Source organism: Micromys minutus, assembly GCF_963924665.1.
Source record: "Micromys minutus genome assembly, contig: SUPER_22_unloc_1, whole genome shotgun sequence".
Classification (NCBI taxonomy): domain Eukaryota; kingdom Metazoa; phylum Chordata; class Mammalia; order Rodentia; family Muridae; genus Micromys; species Micromys minutus.
Window position 1 is genome coordinate 1,834,377 of NW_027667990.1, and position 6,664 is coordinate 1,841,040.

A 6,664-nucleotide genomic window follows, 5' to 3' on the forward strand; every position below is an offset into this window, starting at 1 on the left:
ATTCTCCACTGTGGCATTCAGAGCCTAGGCAGACAGCAGCATTCTAATCTTTCAAACCATCTTGAAACCAGGGCTGAGGAGCTGCCAGAGGATCTTCACAGTCAACAGACTCAAGGCAACAGAACTTCAAACTGACTCTCCCAGCACACTCACCTCTCACATTCTACACTGTCCTTTCCTCCCATCATTTGCCCTGATACCAACAAGAAGAAATGTGCTCCCCATGAGCACAACAAATGCCTGCTCCAGAACACAGAAATGTGAAGCCTCCTGACACAGCAGCATTGTTGCTGGCTTACCTAAGCATTCAGTAAATGTGCTGTCTCAGGCAGCTACTGTGCAGGCCACAGGACACTCAAAGTGTCTCTATTCAGATTCCTACACATGTGCTCACCTAGGATGCACCTTCATGGTTTCTCACAATAACCAGTTGCCTTAGGTATCACTCTAAACCTGCAGCAACATTTGAACTAGCCATCCTCCTGAGAGTCAGCCCCAGAAGGATTGGGACATTGTATGTAGCTGACAGCAGTGCCATTGGCGGACATAGAAAGTGGGCTTCAGGTGTGAGAGAAAGTCCAGGCTTCTGTCTGCCTGACAGTGTTAGGAAACTCGTTGCTGGGCTCAAGAACCGTGCACTGAGGTTTAGAGAACACAGAAAGACAGAGTGCTTCCATCATGGAGACCACTCAGCCTGTGTGACCTGCTTTCCTGTGGGTTTGATGGGAGTAGTTACACAGCACATCTTTTGCACTTTGCCCAGAAAAGCTGTAAATCTTTTGAATGATCCAAAAAGGCTTTTATTCCTAAGAATCTTGAAGATTTGCATCCTAACCACTGCTATCTTTCTAACACTAAGTCTTCTTCCAGCAGCAGCTGTGCTCCAGGTTCCTCCATCTCTGGCACCCCTGACTGCCCTAGCTGAGGCTTTCTGGGGACATAGGCTCCTTGAGATTGAGATACCTCTGGAGGCCAGTCATACCTACAAAGGGGCATGATTATACTGATCTGGCTATTTTTTTCTCCTTCACCTGCTATCCCATATCTCTGTAGAACAATTCATCTGGGACTTTGTTTTGTTTTGTTTTGTTTTTTGAAGACCATACTTCATTGTCTGCTTTTATTTTTCTGTATAAAAACTATACCAGTATGATTCAGGAAGAGAAGAAAACAAATACACTTGACATTTAGTGTAGAAAAAAGGGAGGTACGGGGGGGTAAACCTATAAGGAGAAGTGAGGGATTGTCATTTAAGGGTGAAAATGATCTCTGTAAAAAGTTGGAGGATTCTGCACGGCCTCAGGAGTAGGCAGAGCCTGCCACTTCATCCAGGTCCTCCCACCAAGTGTCTGGAAACTGAGGCAGGCAGCCCCTCTTCTCACTCCAGTCGCTTTCCTCCTTGTGCAGGTCTTGGTGCTGCAGGGATGCCTCGGAAGGCACAGACTTGCTTCTGTGGGTTAAAGGTAAAATTTTCCAGCAGCAGCTGTCCTCCAGATTCCTCCATGTCTGGCACCCCTGACTGTTCTGGACAAGGCTCTCTCGGGGCAAAGGCTCCTTGAGGAAGAGATACCTCTGGAGGCCAGTCTTCTTCTTGAGGATATCAAATAAGTTCAAAGACTTTGCCCAACTGGTCAGCTTCAATTTCCACAGAAGAGAGGCTTCTGTTGAAACATCTCTCTGATGATACAGCCAATGATCCACATGCCTACAGGTGTTGCATAAGTAGACGGCAGAACTTCATGAGCACAGCACCAGAGGGTAACATCCACAGACACGAGGGCCAGCTGGAAGCTGAACATTCTGGCTAGGCCAAAGTCAGCCATCTTGACTGTCCCATTACTTATCACTAGAATGTTCTCTGGCTTCGGTTCCCAGTGAACAATGCAGTTTGCATGAATATAATGGAGGCTACTTAGAAACTGGTGCATCAGATCTAAAGGTCTCAAATGGCAAGCATAGTGGCGTTGCTTTGTGCAGGTATGTCCTCATGTCCTGATATATATGTTCAAATGCGAGGATTAACTTGATGTCCCCATCAGTTCAGGAAGTAGCACAGATATCAATCAGCCATGCAACACTGGGATGTTCAAAGATCTTCATCATCTTTAACAAGGCTGCCTCATGAACGGTGCTGAGAGAAAGGACTTTCCCAGCTGCTGTTTCATTAGGAACTCTCAAATACTTGAAGGCCACACAGTGGCCACTGTGGGGATCTCAGGCTTAGTGTACCATCCCATAAGCACCAACACCAGACATGGGTACATATCAAATGGTCACCATTCATGTAGAAGGGGATCTTAAGCTTGGCCAAGAGCAATGAAGGTGTGCTTTTATCTGGGCCTGGGAGCCAGTACCTGAGGCTTTGTACCCAGCTGAGATTTTTTTTTTAATAATGTAGGAAGCTCCCATGAGACTTCTGTGATAAGACTGCCCTCATATGGAGCTACAATTCAAAAGGTGTTTATCAAAGCCTTTCCCTCTACATTGCTGAAAGAAACAGAGAGAACAGTGGGGTGTGTTTGGCTGTGGGGAAAGGTTTTTAACTTAAAACTCATGCATACAACCATCCTGAGCGAAGTCAAGTATAGTAACTGAAGGTAGAAATTTAGTAACAGAAACAACAATAGAGGCCGTGAAGGGTGCTCTCTATTGGCTTCTTTATGATTTCTGTGTCCTGTTTCCTACTCCCAGCTAAGCTCCAATCCATACTTTCCTAAACACTTACATTCAGTAAATAATGAGGACAATGTACATCAGGTGGAGTCGAGAAAATGAATAGGGCATAATTTAAAATAAACAATGTATGACTTAAATTTGACCAAATTGTCAGAAAAGTATCCAACCCAGAGGGACAGAGGCAGTCCCTTACTGGCATGCATGCAAGACACTTCAGGGTGTAAGCTCCTCCTCACTCTTGGAACAATGAAGAACTTGAACTTGTCTCCTTTCACCTTTTAACTCATGCATCTATTAGGAGGCTCAGCCACTTTCCCTCCCCCAGTCAATTCTATTCTCCATTTGTTTCAGTTCTAGGACTTGTTGCTGCTGTCTTTATCTGCACATGGTGGTCATTAGAGTCATCCTGAACCAAATTCAGACAGGGAATAGAGGGTCTGGACTCTCTATATCCCAGAGTCAGCATGAGACAAAGACCATTGGCACAACTGAACTCTCCTCTCTCCATCCTAAAGTCCCGGGTGTTCCTTTAAGTTTCAGACACACAACATGCTGACATCCAGTAGTCAATGGACTTGACAATTTTTAGTAGTCCCTGGCCGTCTCATGTGCAGTTTTTAGTCATTCTGGAAAAGGTAAAGGGTCCATTGCTTCTCTCATCTCTGAACTTGTCCCAGTTCCCTGTTCTCCTGAGCCCTTTGGCAGTTATCCTAGTTGTAATCTTCCAAGGAAAGTCACATTCAGTAGTATATTCTCAACAGGGATGATCCTGCCACTGTCCAATGTGTCCTGTGTTTAAGTCACCTCACATCCAATGCCTCTCTCTCCTTCAGTGTCTCCTCTGCAGATGATGGTGCTGTGCTACAGAAGCTTGTTCATGTGAGTCCAGGATGGTCATGGATTCCTGACTATGAGGGCTGTGGTTCATTGTTGCTAAGGATCACATCTCAAAATAACAACACTGAACTGGAAATACAAACTGAAATTCTGCTACCTGAGCAAGTTATGCAGAAAATAACGAAGGATGTTTTACACAGGGACAAGTGTCCAAATGGAATCTATAGTGTTGATCTGGTGCCTGGAAGAAGAACAATGATCAAGTCTCTAATGGGCCACCTCAAAGTCTCCCTGCAGTTCAGAGGAACACCAAGGGCCCGAACTCTGTGGTTGTGATACCAGTGTGGAACATCTCCCAAGCCTTGACACCAGCATCTATAGATAAACAAAGGACTGGATTTCTACACTTTTGTTCTGCATGCTAAAACAGTAAAACAACAGGTATGTAAGAAATGACATACAAGAACAGGGCCTCTTTGATAGCTGCCCAAACCATCTGATACACAGTCCTTCAATTCCTGTACCCCAAGAACAAGCAACTCTCATTCTCATAGAACACATAAGCTGGCCCTTGTTTCTCTTCCTTCCCCCATTTGTTCTTTCCATCAAGAGGAAGACATTTCCTTCCTGTGCTGACATGGTATTAGGATATGGTTCCCACAGACAACAGAAGCTCCTGAGAAATCTAATGCTTGTATGAGTGAACCTAGAGATGAAAGTGTGGATGGACATGTTCCCCTTCACTTCAAGCTGCAGTGATGTCACCATCTCACGCAGAAGTCCATGTCTTAGTGGAGTACCCGCTGACAAGGTTTTTCTGCCATTGAAACTCAGGTAATGATTGCTTTGTATCCATAGAGGAGACTTGGCCCTACAATTAGCTCCTGGCACTGAGGAGGCAGAAAGGAGGATATACCTGTGACAGTGGAAGGCTGTATGCAAAAATTAATGTGAGGCCAATCTGGAAGCTACATGGTGCATCCCCTGATCTTTTCTTCAGTTTTTCATTGCAAGCTGGTGTTTTCCTAGTGACAGGACTGTTATCTCCCTGACACTCACCCAGCCCTCCTTCTCAGTCTTTAAAATTTGGACAATAGAGAAGGACCTCTACAGATGAGTCAGTGGGTGAAACCCTGACATCTGTCACTGCATTTCCTAGCAATTCTTTCCTAAGTGTGGGATGTCTGCCAGAGCTAGGCTCTCAGTTTTTGCCTTGCAACCTGTTGAGTCACTTCCTGGACTGTGCCTACTCCAATCTTCCTCTAGCACCATGGAAGCCATTTTCATTTCACAGGTCTGACTTCATTCTTACCCACAAGGAGCAAGGGTGAAGACTGGCTCTGAGATGTGTTCCCAGCTTCTAGACTATTTGAAGTGGTGTTATCTCTTCTTTTGTCAGTTGCCATTCAATAACCAGAGTGAGGTGCAAGGATTTCACTACGTGCTAGATCCCAGGATCATCAGTGTGATACACATGCCTTGTCCGAGGGGCTGACAGACTGACAGAGCCCATTGCATTCAGGAAGATGAAGGTGGTGAGGTAAGTCCATATCAAAAGAGGTAAGAACAGTAATGAAAATGGAGTTAGCATCCCAGTCCTGGTGGTTGGGAAACAGTGTCCCTGAGAAGACAGCTCTGATTGGCTGAGCCTGCAGAGAAAGAAGGCATGAAACTGAGGACATTGAGAGCAACCATGTGGCACTCAGCCATCATGAACATGTGGAACTGAGGAGTATTTGTGATACTCTGCACACCCTAAAGGGATTTACTGTATTTCATCTCTTGGTGAAATTGTGTTCTCTACACAGATCACGGGCCCTGGGAGAGTTGACTGTCACAACAAGCCAAAAGCATGAACTGTGCACTCCTCTTGTGCTGGTGATGGGAAAGTCAGAAGACGAGGAGGCCATCCTGACAGAGGGAAAATGTAAGGATGCTGTGTTCCTGCATGTGGTTCCGCCTTTTTCACATATTCATGTTGAGCTTCTAAGCAGGTAAGGGTGTAGATAAAAACTGTCACCAGAGGTAAACCTAGACCTTGGCTGTTCATCAGCCTTTGGTTTATTTATTTCCCATGCAGACTCTCAGTCCCCTTGAGCACAACAACTTACTCTCCCTGACTTTATTAACTATGGAAATAAGCGACTGTGTGGTACAGGTAGGTTGAGCTGCCTAAATCACGTATGCTTAGACCTTCTATCAATGCTGTCTTTTCAGACATCTCCAGATAAGATCCTGACATTCAGTACAGCATTCAAAGGTCAAGAGGATCCATGACCAAAGCAACACAGGCTGGAGCCAAATTGCTGATACTCTGCACCAATGTCCTTCCCTGTTTGTTACTGCCAAAGACAGTCTGAACTGAAAGTCTGTACCTGCTCTCTCAGTGAAGTCACAACCACTTGAAATCTGAATTTGAACTGGCTTTATAGCTAATACTGTTGACCCCAAAATCTAGTTCAATGTCTGAAAATATGAGTTTCCCATTTTCCAACCTGGAACATTCTGTCTCAGGGAAGACAGTGTTTACACGTGAAAGGAGAGACCTGGTGAGGAAGGACAGGTGCCATGTGGCTTTCTCACCATGGCTTCATCTTAGCCTACGTCCCAACATTTCTTCATTCCCGGCCCAAGTAAGTAGTATTTCTAGGATGACTAGAGCTCTGAAGTGCTGATAGGTCCTGAGGGATCACTGGGTGTCATGCCCCATGAGGAGACTCTTCAGGATCTTCTGTGAAGGCCTACTTCTCTTCATTCTTCAAACAGCATGTGGGATGAATGCTTCTCTTGAACACTTGATGCTCACTTGTCAGTTTGCAGATCACTTACAAAAAGTTTTCTCACTATGATTGTCTTCTAGATTCCAGCTTACTTTTCCATAGATGGTGTTTAGTGTGGTCACACATGAAACTGACTAATGCAGTGCATTGACCAGCAAGACTTCTCTAATGCCTAGAGGCAGTGCATGATGGAGCCACAGGATAGAGTCATTTCTATTTCTCTCAGATTTTATTATCACTCATCTGCACAGAAAGAATATTCTGGGCTTCCATCCACAGTTTTCTAAATCTTTTCTGAATGGCATTAACCTAGAATTGACCTACATGTCTAGAAACATGGGAACATCCTATAATGTTCTTCCATATTCACA

The 6,664-nt window shown here is 44.9% G+C and overlaps 1 pseudogene across 1 annotated transcript; it reads right to left on the reverse strand.

Moving 5' to 3' along the window:
- Window positions 1-1,299: 1,299 nt before the first annotated feature.
- LOC308435382 (cyclin-dependent kinase 4-like) lies at window positions 1,300-4,919 on the reverse strand (annotated as a pseudogene). Its single transcript has 2 exons — window positions 4,826-4,919; window positions 1,300-2,213 (listed from the first exon to the last, which is right to left on the reverse strand). The product of its transcript is annotated as a cyclin-dependent kinase 4-like (transcript).
- Between the last annotated feature and the right edge of the window lie 1,745 nt (window positions 4,920-6,664).